Genomic DNA, 12,717 nt, shown 5'->3' with positions numbered 1-12,717 from the left:
GCGGTTATTTATCACGCTATTTTATCGATTTTGCCCATACATTTTGATGTCGATAAGAGTATATCACGACGCGCATCCTAGCCCGGCTGATCTGACTTAAATTTTTTTTGTGTCGGATAGCTCATTTATTGAAGAAGATTTATAGGTTTTATACCATCACGCTACGGCCAATAGGAGCGGAGCAAACTATTTTCAGTCTACTAAGACATTAATAAGGTAAATTAAAGCTTTTTCAAGTAGGCGGTAGAGTTGTAAGAGCTATTTCTGATTTAACAAACACCTAACACGTGTTCTTAAATTCATATTGCGTAGGACGGTATTAGCGGTCGCTTATAAATGTCGCTGTTGTCTTTCGTTTATGATTTGCCGCTTCCGGGTCGTCTCTATAATACGAGTATGTATGTAATTAAATAATAATTTGAGTCTCTTTGAAATACTCGCATCTGTGTAGGAATAGTTTTATTTTAAAACGCTCCAAATATAAACATAGAGCAGACCAAAAACAAGAAACCATTACTTACGGTAATCAAAAGAAACGAGAAAATTAGACAGCGAACAGAATTCGGTAACGGAGAAATGAGTTGCAGCTGCCTCTCGAGAAATCGGTTAACGCGAGAAAAAGTGAAATATCTAATAATGACACAATTTGAGACACTCGTGGAAGACGATTGGTTTTATAATAGGCTTCAGTGGTTAATTTGCGGGAGGAAAAGGCTTCTGAAGAATTGATTCGCTCTGGAGAAAAGTTGTATTTGAATTCAATCTTCTTTAATTTGAATATCTTTTTTATTATAAGATTTTTGGTCCTATTTTTAATATCTATCAATAACACGAATGTAGGTTTAGGCAGGCCTGTTCATCTCCGCGAGTTTACATCGAAAACAAAACACGCACGATGGCCCACCTACAGGATACTATTCGACAAGGCCTGACATACGTGTATGATGGAAGAAAATAAAGAAAATGGTGTACTAAATACTGTGCAGTATTTAACTGCCTAAATAATAATAAAAACACAGAATATACTTTTTTAAGTTGCCTCAAGACACTGAGAGGTAAATAAGTAGTTAATATTATTCATGATAATTCATGTTAAATCATGTATTTCCTCCGCCATTTTCCGCAGTTTGGCACCTCACGTCACATCATTTTACCGAAGTCAGCCCTATAGCTTCGGCGCAGTGCCGATCACTGACGTTTGTCAACAAAATGGTGCTTGACTCTTGAGACAGGCTAAATTACACCATATTGTTAATGACATTGAGCATACATTTTTTAAATACCTTCGCGAAGTAAAACTTCTGTACGTAGTACTTATTATTATTCTGTGGTTTAGGTAGCTAACATTAGCATCAAAGCATGCATTGTCTTTAATGTTGTTTAAAACACCACAATACCATGAGCCATTTCAGTTATAGGTCGGCAACAGACCAAATAAGAACAAGATAACTGTTTAATACCATAAAGTAATAAAAAGAAGAAAATGTCATGTCATCAACAGTGTCACGGGAGAATTGTTTTTTGTGAAACTAAATCAAAATAAAGGATATTTTATCATCAAATACATACATTGTTGGACTTTATTCAATAACTATCATCTTCATCACAATCCATCCCCATTCTGTGCTATGAACTGCAAGGGTATCTCCTGCATAAGGATTTGTGGAAAAAAAGTTCTTAATCTCCCATTCATGGGGAGAGCCAATGGGGATACGTGGATGCCAGTTCAAGCTGAAGAAGTTATAATTATAAGCTGTAAATATTTACTATAGTAATAAAAACCGAATGCGCCAGGTGGGCCAGCGCAACCCGCTTCGCCGCCGGCGCCGGGTGTATGCTTCGCAGTGTTGCTATTGCTACAATCTCGAGAGAAACTCATTGACGTGCCTCAATTCAAAGGCGCTGCCGTTAACAAAGCGCTTTTAAACATTATAGGAAAAAGCTGCCGCGCTGAATGCGCTGCAATATTTTCCAGCGACCGGCAAGATCCCATCTATCACAGGGTAGGTAGAAGAGCCAGGTTTATCATATTTGAAAAGGAGGTAAGTACTGGCTTACCTGGAAGTCTTTAAATAGACTTCGGACGCAGGTTGGCCGTAGTAAGGACAATCTGGTCAGGTGGGGATTGTTGGATGGCTCAAACATGGAGTGCAGATGCGGTTGTGTCCCCCAGTAATCCCCAGTCAATGAAGCACCATGATGTCGTGCCCTGAGTGCCCGAGCAACTGTACGCAGAAGGATTTAATGAATGCTGCTGACAACGCCACTTTTGTAGCGGAGTATTGGGCTGCCACTGTGTAGGTTTGTCGTCGACACGATAAGAAGGAAGAAGAAGAAGGAGGTTAGTGGACATGCAATAATCTCAATCTTTAATTAATGCTACAGTTATCCATTGATTTGCATTGACTTATAGGTGCGTGTAGATGTAAATTATCATGAACAGGTCAACAGGACCATCTACTTACTATACCGATCCCGAATTATGAATTCGAGCCTGATTGAAAGATGTTATTCATGAAAATATTGCGAAAAAAAATCGGTTCAGGCTCAGATCATAATGTCCTACCGCGAAGATATCAATCACCTACGCCGGGGATAGCTCCATAAATTGTGCTTGCGTGAGGAACGCACTTATTAGTTATCTGAAAGGAACTGCTAAAAGTGTTTGGTTAACTTGGCACTGAGCACTTGAGCAGGCTGTTCTGCTCATACTGTGCGCCCGCGGTGCTCGTGGCTCTAGCGTGGCGCGCCCACTCGCTTTCGTCTCCGTTCCCGGGCATTATGCCCTAATGTCACTTAATTTGCCGTCTAGGGCCCCTCACGTGAATGCAGCCTACGAGAGCCGGTTTAATATAAAAATTCGCTCGTTTTTCCCCGACGCACAGTAGTTTGATATTAAAAAAAGGTGGACANATTCAGGACTACTCTAGAAAGTTAAAAAATCTTTCATAACCATTGAAGTCAAGGGTTCTTGCTTGAAGACTTTTTTTAATCATGTATGTCGGTATTATAAGTGCCAAGAAGTAGGTATATACCTAGGTAAAGGGTAGATATCTACCTAATCTATCTTACGCGATAACCAGTAGACCAGTAGTGAATATTATAATGACAATAAAAACAACTTAGACTACCTGGTACCTACAAACTTATGTTTTAGTTTGAAAGGTTTTAGCGTGAAATGAGGTAATAGGGGGCTGTAGTAAGTTAGACTTAGTATATTTATCTATTAATAATTACTTTAAGTGCATTAAAATCAATAATGAATAAATAAACATATTTAAAATTTTGCATGTCCATTACTCGCTTGGCCGCGCGTGCCCGCAAAAAGTATTTATGTAGTAATGTTAGGCACCATAGGTACTTACGACTACATAAGGTTTGACCGCTACAGTTTGCAACAGTAGCCAGAAAAAAAATAAAAAAGATTTTTCTCCATACAAATTTTCTTGTCATATTTTTTTTAAGCATGAAAGGCTCGTTTTATCGAAAAATGCATAATGACAAATGTTGATCAGCATTCAAAATGCTATCCAAAACAATTTTTGTTTCGGTGAAATTATGACTTTCGATCGTATGTCCACCTTTTTTTAATATCAAACTACTGTGCGACGCGAGATTTAACGTTAAACTGTTGCCTCTTTTGAGAGTAAACGCGTAGAAGTAATGGGATTATGAGATCGGTAGTTTTGGTTCTCGTCGGCTGAAGTCTCAAAGGAAATTAAATTGCCAAGTCATATTAATGTTGCATTTGTATTTTTGTTGTGGGTGTACCGGTTGACATTTACAGTATATTTTTAAACATTCATGTTTTAGCGAATACAAAGAGCACCTAGCTTTCGTTAAATCTTACTCGTCCCTTACTTAATCTTGGCTCTCATCAACGCCTATCTACCAAGAAACGTTACCAAGAGTACATACGTTCTCGTTTGATTTCATCTTTGTTTTTAAGAAAGTGTAGTTTGGATCGAGATGAGAAAGTCAATTTGTGATGTTCATTTTCCACTAAATCCAATAACAACTAGAAAACTATTAAGGAAAAGTGATTACGACAGATATTCGGTACTCAGTCAGCAGGTAGAGTCCGGCTGAAGCGTAACAAAAGCGAAATAACTGCTATTATATCGCAAAGTAATCGGTATTATATCGGTAACGAAGTATCGAAACGGTATTGTATCGTTAACAATAATTTCTCGATGACCAGGTTTGCCGATTTTGCGGATCTATAATTGATATTTTATTTTGGTGGTCTTGGTATATTGCAATCATGCACAAATGTTCATTATTTCTTTAACAATGCGTAGGTGGTGACCACAATTTTGATTACATTGTGATTATTTAAATCACAATGTAATGAAAATTGTGGTTTAATAACTAATGCGGCACTTACGAGTAATTTATTGTATAATTAGTACAATTGATTATAATTTATAGTTTGTTATACTATACACCATAAGTAGTAGAGATTAAAATAACTTACCTTTATTAAAACTTAGCTGAACGGTGCCGGGTATGAGGATAATATCATCCTGAAACAATACAAATAATATGTTAAAAAGAGAAACTTTAATTAAGATTAAAGTATATTTTTAGTAAATACAAATAGACATCTTAAGATAAATAAATAGACACATAAATGTATACTGTTTGTTTACAAAGATTAGTAGTTGAGTGTAGTGCAGTTAAAGTAGACGTAATGGACTCTGAATTTCGGTTTATTGTAATAAAAACACATTTAAACACACTTTTTAATAAACATTCCTCTATGGCACAGATAAGTAGAATCATCGACGTGGACGGTAAACGTGGTAGAGTAAACGTAGCATGTTGGAGATGGTAAAATAAAGAACATTATTTATTAATTTTATCCCCATGAACAAACAAACGAACGCTTATGCGCTTCTTGCAAAGCAGTGCAGATGATTTATTTGCGCAATTTTGTGGCAATCAGGTAATGGCGGATGATCCTGCTTATTTGTGCAGCCCTCGAGCCGGGCCCTCGACGTGTCTGCTAGACTCGAAGGACATTAAGTTTTCCATTATACTTCAAGATTTTGAGATCCAAAACCACTGGCAATAGGACTATTTAAAATAATTTGGTGAAAGAACATAATATCGTTCGAATAAACATGCTTTGTTGTGGTTATCGACAAACATTATATTGATTTATTAGTTCGCATATTCATAATCGATTTACTAACGTACAGGGACAAAAATAATCTTTACGTTCTTTTACGGAATAATAAACGCAACAAGTGACGCACATAGAGAAACGTTGTGTTAGGTCAAGATAACAATACAAATGTTGGCGCATGATTACAAGATCATGATTCATTGTTGCAGTTTATTTATAGCCACAAAAAGAGAGATCTAACCGCGTCTTATCTTGACAGGGAAGTCGTTAAATGTGTGTCATTAAATAGACCGCCGGGCAAGGCAGACGACGCTGTACGAGCGAGGAACATTGCCATCAAATATTAGCAACGTGTCCTTTATCGGACATCAGCGCTGCGCCGGCGCCGGCGGCCGCGTGGGCGACGCGCAAAGCAAAAAGCCGCCAGCGAGCCGCGCACAGGGCTGACTGCCAAGGACTAGAGATATTGTAGTGAATTACCGAAACCAAATGTAGAAACAGACTTAACATTGTTATTATTATTCTGTAACTGCTTGAATGGATCATTTCGTGCACACAAAAGTTTTTTGATGAGAAACGGGACTAATCCCACTTCTTCAATTCCTTTATAGCCAGGATCTACACCATCTCCTTACAGTTTGGCCTAAAATGAAACCCACGGGTTAGAGTTATTTTCGAGCAGCCCGAGTAGAACAAACCACTCAAGTTTCCATCAAAAATCGATTTGGCTAACAACAAGCATGTGCCAGACCAAATTACATCATTGTGGATATTATTTGGTTAGGCACATAATTCATGCATGCATGCATGACATGAGTCTGTACTCATAATCAAAATCGAACTTTTTGAAGCATATTTATTAAGGCAGAGCGATAATGTTACGATTTCCATTCCATTACTCTCAACAGATAGAGAAACAAATAGCTTAAAAGGAACAAAGGGACATAGTAGCAATACTATGTGGCATAGAATATGGGTAGCAGATGACTAGTGATTGTTATATTCTAATCCCGAGCAGCCCTAGTGCGCGGGCGCACCGCACGCCGCGCTCGCAGCATTCCGGCTCGAACCGGTCCCGCTCAATGGAAGCCGATGCCAACCCTATCATTAGGGCTTGATTCCGGTTACGTGAGCGCTGAAACCGATATACCGGAACACTGTACCGTTTACCGTTCCTTTTACAATTTGGACAAAATGTTTCGCTGAAAAAAATAATAAGTTTCAAACAAAACAAATAATAATCTTCACCATCTGATAACTTGTAACTTGGTAGAGTCTCTCTAGAGATAGAGAGAGTAGAGGTCTGTGTATCATCTTCAAATCGTTTAAGCTAATTGTCACTGCATGTTATAATTGTGCGCTTTGTATGTTACAAACAAAAACCCTTTTTTATCGGCATTTGCAACCGGTATGAAATTCCGATTCCCATGGATTGTGAGTCCATACAACACAACGACCAAACAAAATAAAACGAACCCAGCGGGCGTTAAGTAATATGAAAGTTGAGCAAAATGGCAGCTGATACTCTGAAATTATAATCGTATTATAACTGCAGTATGGCACAAAAAGTTGAATAGTGGCGACGAGGCCGAATATTGGATGAGTTCTGACATATCGAATGATGTGGCCGTGATGGATGGGCTGCAGTGAAAGGGAAATGAAGACAAAAAGTTATTGGGCTATTGTTACGAATATGTTATTATTACGGGAGATTGCCGATTAACGTTCCATACGAAATCTTACTTTAATGTGCAACTACAGAAATCGTAGGGAATATGGCGTTGATTGTAATAGTAATTTTGACTTTGAACAGAACGTCGTTGAAAGTCATCGTCTAAACACTGAACGTTAAAAACATTCCAAACTGAGTACCTAACAAACAAAGAATGTAACAATGTAAAACAAAGGGAGCACTGACTGTTATCGCGCCATAAAGTAATAACGAGCTTAGCTAAGCGGCTTATCGTCACAAAGCAGATCGCCTAATATGCCCAAAGCCGACTTGAGTGGATCGAATAACGAAGAGCAAACAGCGAGGCTACACTAAACTTCAATTAGGGTGAACCGAAAGTCAAATATTCGTGTTGTGACGTCACAAAGGGGCAGCGGCGTAGGTAGGCGCGCGCGCAAGTTCCAGGAACCGACCGGCCGCTCGTAAACTGGGCACAATGCCGCCGCCGCCGAGCCTCTCCCAGACGTGCTTGTGTGGGATTTAAACATTTTTGTGGCATTTTTTTTGGAAATTCTTACAAGGTGATAACTAGGAGTTACATCTAACCCTGTAGAATCTACCTATCTACTGGAGCAAAAATACACCTTTTTCAAAATATTGTTCTTTGATCTCTGGCTTTATGACAATTTTATTTTTCATATTTAATGGCCAATCTATCATTATTTTATAGTGCAATGAAGTTTTATTTGATTTTATAATGAGCACCACAGATGCGGCGTCGCCATAACCATTAATCCAAAAATAACCACTTAAAAATATCCTTTTAGATTTGGCAAGATCCAGTTAAATTAAATCACCCGAGCCTATTTCTGTATCCCTCCCCAAGTACCTTTACAGCGTTGCGAAACATTCAAAAAGGCAATTTTCAACAAATAAGAATACAACTGCCAGCTTTGTGTTGAGAAACTAAAGTTTAGCCCAAGTTGAAACTCGTTTCTAAGGCTTCAGAACTTTGGGAAACCTAACCGAAGCTCTTTCATCTCTTTTCGTAATTTTATTTAAAGCAGTAGGTGGTACTTACTGTTTTCCATTCCGAAATTATAAAAATCTTGAATATTTTGAAACCTTTATAATGCGTATTAATTAGATTTTGGACTTATTTACGGAGCAAAAGATGTACTTTGCTCCGTATTACGTATGCATAATAATACCTATGGATGCAAGCGGCGCAGGACCGGTCTTTGTGGAAATCCTTGGGGGAGGCCTTTGTCCAGCAGTGGACGTCTTTCGGCTGAAACGAACGAACGAACGAATAATACCTATGATAGATTTTGTAGAGCCATTGTCCAAAAAATCTATGATAAGTATTACGATAAGGTACTAAACAAATATCTAATTATTGTGTAAATAAAAACATACTAAGTACAGTTTCCAAATAAAGGAAACATAACATAATACCCGTTAACATGTTAAATGATGAATGAAAGCATTTTCATACCCATTCGACAAACCAGAGGTCCTTAATTAAAGGAAGCGAGTTACAAGTTTGTTCGTACACATAGGCACGTAGAAACATATCCATGCGATTAAAGTTTCTCTAGAGTCGATCCGTGTAAGTGTACGAGTAGCTGCCTTGTGGGAGTTGGAAGTTGATAGGACATTCCGTATTAATTAACTAAATAAGACTGGTAAAGCGGAGCGCGTCTGAACAGTCGGCGCTGGCGACTTGCGAGTTGCGAGTCGTCAGTCGCGTGTCAATAAGACGGAGACACGGCGGATTTAAGTATGGGGCCGGGGGCGCCGGGCGCGCCACCCCAGTGTGTGGTTTCCTTTTGATGTCATCTTCGCGCAAACTTTGCTACGGATCGGCTTTGAGATAGAGAGACGGAGAGTGACTAATTTGGCCCAGCATTTGATCTCGAGAACTCCGATGTCGGCGTCCCGCTCGCACCCGCCTCCCGGCCTGCCGCCGCCGGGAAGCTCTTTGCAAAATTTCGCTTTGATCGCAAAGTTAAATTATATGGGAATTGAGCATTAAATGGATACACATGCGAGGGGTACGTGCTGGCCCCGCCAGCGCCTCGGCCGGCGCACGCCGGACCGAACGGGTAATGTTGTCAAAAATAAAACGCGGGAGTCGTTTGACGATTACGTCGACTTACATAAATAATGAGCGAGGAGTCACTTTCAAAGTTATACATTTGTGAGAGCGGCGCTTGTATTTAACTCCGCCTAATTTGCCGCGAGTACGCGTACCTTTGAGAGCTCCGTTTTTACTAGTTTACGAAACAGATATTTGCGCCCGCCTTTCCTTTGATACGGCACTTTGTGGAGCATTTTACACGAGTTTCTTTTGAGGCCATTCAGACGGTGAGTAACGAAAGGCTGTCTTTGATAAACACGTGCGAGGACTCTTCAGTACTTATTAGGGGTGCTCTCTTTGAAAGTGCTTCTTGTGAAATCTATTTGAAACGTTCACAATCTCAAAGCGGCTCCGATGAAAGGTGCTCTAATTAAACTGTCGCTAATAAAATTATGTGAAAAATTGAATCTACGAGTGTTCTATTCGAGATTAAAGGTTCGTGAAATTTCGAAACATCAGAGGGACATAATATTGCGCAGTACTTGCCCTTCAAATAGAGTTAAGGTAACCTAATAATAACATGTAACAAGAATTCGTAATAGCTCTCATTCGTTCACAAGAGGATTATTCCAAAGGATTCTAAAACGATAATCCTAACCTAACCTAATAACGTATATCTTCAGAGAAGTCTTGATGTAGCGGGGTTGCGAGCTGGGAGACCTATTAGTAGGTTATTAATGGTAGGTCACACACTCTCGTGAGTCAAAGACGACTCCGCAAAGTGGCGCCTTTGTGCCGCCGCCGCCGCGGGAAACGCTCCGTGTGTTTCAACTCCTCGCGACAAACTCTTTGTCTCGCGACGCCTTCACAATACCCGCCCGCATTATACAACACACGGCCAATTTATAAACAAAATTACGCTAACAGTTAGTTCCAATCAACACCTTGATTGGAATCGACGTACGACTTCTATCAAATACCTATTTGGCTCTACATTAATGAAATTCCTTTATTTTTATTCCTCAAAGCAAAACACGAGTTTTACCCAATAATAAATAAGTCCCACGAATACCCCAGTCGCAAACAATGCGCAATCATCAAAGGGTCACCTATGCGACCGTGTATTTCCTTATATCGATGATCTGATGGAGATCAAAGAGATTTGATGGACTTTGATGTTTAAATCGGAAAGACTTAACTGGTGTCCTTGTGTTATGGTAACACTGCGTTACAAATTAAAAAAAAAATTAAGTACCCGCTTTGAAATGTAGTGTTTTCTTATTAATTCCTATCGTTTAGTAAGAATACATGGATATTTTCTTCCTATCACGTCTCATTTTTTTCCGTGAGGATGTGCTAAATTATGGTAAAAACTGAAAGAATCGAACATAATTTAAAGAAATCTAATAAAATATACCAGATTTTTATACATCAATCAAGTTTATTTTTTATCATTTAGGTATAAAAAATATAAGAAAAATCAATTCATACAATTTAAACCCAAAATACCTTTAAATTTTAACATTGTCTTTTGTGTTTTGAAAGATTTTCTCGTTTTAGACGCCAACAGTTATCGCCTAGCATAGTTGTGTCCCAACGGCCTTGAAATCGTTCTTTAAGCTTCTTTACATCTTGGTGGAACCTCTCATCACTGACAGCACCAAGATTAGATGGAAAGAAAGATAAGTGGGAATGAAGAAAGTGAATTTTTAACCACATTCTACAACCCAACTTTTCGTATGCTTTTAACATGTTGTTAACTAGCTGTTATGAATTTTCGGCTCTACGGTTCCCTAAAAACCCTTTTACAACTGCTTTCAGTGATAACCAGGTATCGAGTTCCTTGTCAGTAAGCTTTTTGGCAAAATTTAGGTATTTCATCAATGTGCGTATTTGTGGTCCCATGAATATCCCTTCTTTGAGTTTTGCGTCAGTTAACTTTGAAAAAACCGTNGGATACCAGATATCCGGCGAGCTGCTAGGCCGGATAGCCGGATATCCGGCGGCCGGATAGTTGGCCCATTGTCACGTTGCCTGTCGTGACAAGTTTAGCGCCGCACAGGAGCTTCGAACGCGATCAGTGGGTCTAGTAGACTAGACAATTCACACTTTTCGAAAATCGAATCCGTCCGAATAGAATGTCAGATTTTGCCACTTGTCTAGGGGACAGATGAATTCGGGCGATTTCGGTTGCCATCGTGAGTGTGCGATTAAATACCGAAAATCAAATTAGTTTACTTGCTGCGTAATCTGACTGAACTGCTACATGTCATCAGACTCAGCTGCATGATGAAATCCGGCCATCAGTAAGAAAAAGATCGCTTATTTTCGATCGATCGGCATTAACAGATATTTACTATTTATGTATTCGTCATTACAGNGCCACTTAGTTCAGTAGTCATGTTGGATTTTCAAATAAATATGCTCAGAGATATCGAGGATATTGAATAGAAACGATTTTATATGAAATAAAACAATAAAAAAGTATAATAACATCGAAAACCTCAACTGTTCTTAAACGCCTAAAGTGAGGGTAGTTAAAATAATGATTGACTTGTACCTCGAGAACTAGACGTGATGGATACCACATATGTTTGGAACTTTTTATCTATGGCTAATTACCTATTCATTCCAGCTATCAGTTTCACGGGTACCAAAATCGTGTAACGCAGTGTAATGTTCGGCATAGGTTGTGTGCTTTGGTAGTCAGAGCGGACTTCGTGCCGGCCTCTTGGCGCGTCGGAACTTGCGTCAAAGGCCCGAGCGCCGAAACAACTGACGAAAAACTAACGACGGACGGCAAACACTTGCATAATCAACCTCTTAATTGTGAACCAAGAACTAGGCGCCAGTAACTTTAATTACGCTTTACAATTAACAGTGTCGTTTACGACTAACAATTAATTTTATAACTCGTTTAATTGAAATTTAGCGTTTAGGATAATATATTAATTTCACGATGTCGAAACATGACATCAATTATTTTTATTTGAAACTGGCCTACGTAAATAGTTTAATTAACAGTCTGTATTTGTTTTTATAATCTATTGCAATTACTCGGATTTGTAATTATTCTTTGAGCGTTATAATGTAGCCGCTAAATAACCACATCGCAAGTGGGTATGTAATCCACACTAGACATGAAAGAGACCGCCGACAGAACAACGTCAAAGAGAACCGAACTACAAAGGACACAATCAAATTTTTGAAAACAAGCGTTTCCAGGGAACATTCGAAATCAAAGGGACACCTAATTTATAAATTGCAATTACACCGGTAGCTCACGGAATGGAAAAAAATTTAGAGCGAACAGATTACCAACACTAAATTTAATTACAAAGCGAACTCGAATATAACAAATTGGAGAGGATAAACGCGACAAAGTAAAAGAGAAAACACACCAAAAGGAAACTCGGAGCATTGATATAAACGAAATTTAAATTAAGTACAAAGGGAAAGAAGATGAAAAAAAAATCCTTTCATTGAAAGCTCTCATCCCCGGAGTCAGAGGGCCGGGCGGCTACATCAAAGACACCTTCCTCCCGAGTCTATCCTTATCTGTGCGAAACCGAGTTTGGAAATTAGCACGGAGCGATCCTTTTTCTGAGACTGGCTCAAAGACGCCGCGTGCGCACCTGAAAGGGTGCTTTTAGCATTATGCTTTCATGAGGGCGGCGGACGGCGCGATAATGTAGCTAATTAGGTGTTTTATTCACCTGGCGCTTTTAATTCGGACTCCGGGTAATCGTATGCGGGCCGGAGCGGACTGATGCGAGGGCGCACGCCACTTTGAGGTGGTGGTCTAATGGCATGTATCTTCGAAATAATACA

General features: G+C 39.2%; 1 protein-coding gene across 1 annotated transcript in view; it reads right to left on the bottom strand.

Annotated features, from left to right (window-relative positions):
• Axn (protein axin) overlaps positions 1 to 12,717 on the bottom strand; it is a 61,403-nt gene that overhangs the window by 46,882 nt on the left and 1,804 nt on the right. Inside the window, exon 2 of the mRNA XM_028306799.1 lies at positions 4,478 to 4,526. The gene's annotated coding sequence lies outside the window, so the exon portion shown is untranslated. The remainder of the gene's footprint in view (positions 1 to 4,477; positions 4,527 to 12,717) is intronic.

Source organism: Ostrinia furnacalis, unplaced genomic scaffold (genome assembly GCF_004193835.3).
Source record: "Ostrinia furnacalis isolate ACB-3 unplaced genomic scaffold, ASM419383v2 OfSCF2049, whole genome shotgun sequence".
NCBI classification, from domain to species: Eukaryota; Metazoa; Arthropoda; class Insecta; order Lepidoptera; family Crambidae; genus Ostrinia; species Ostrinia furnacalis.
This window is presented reverse-complemented; position numbering and strand designations above follow the sequence as displayed.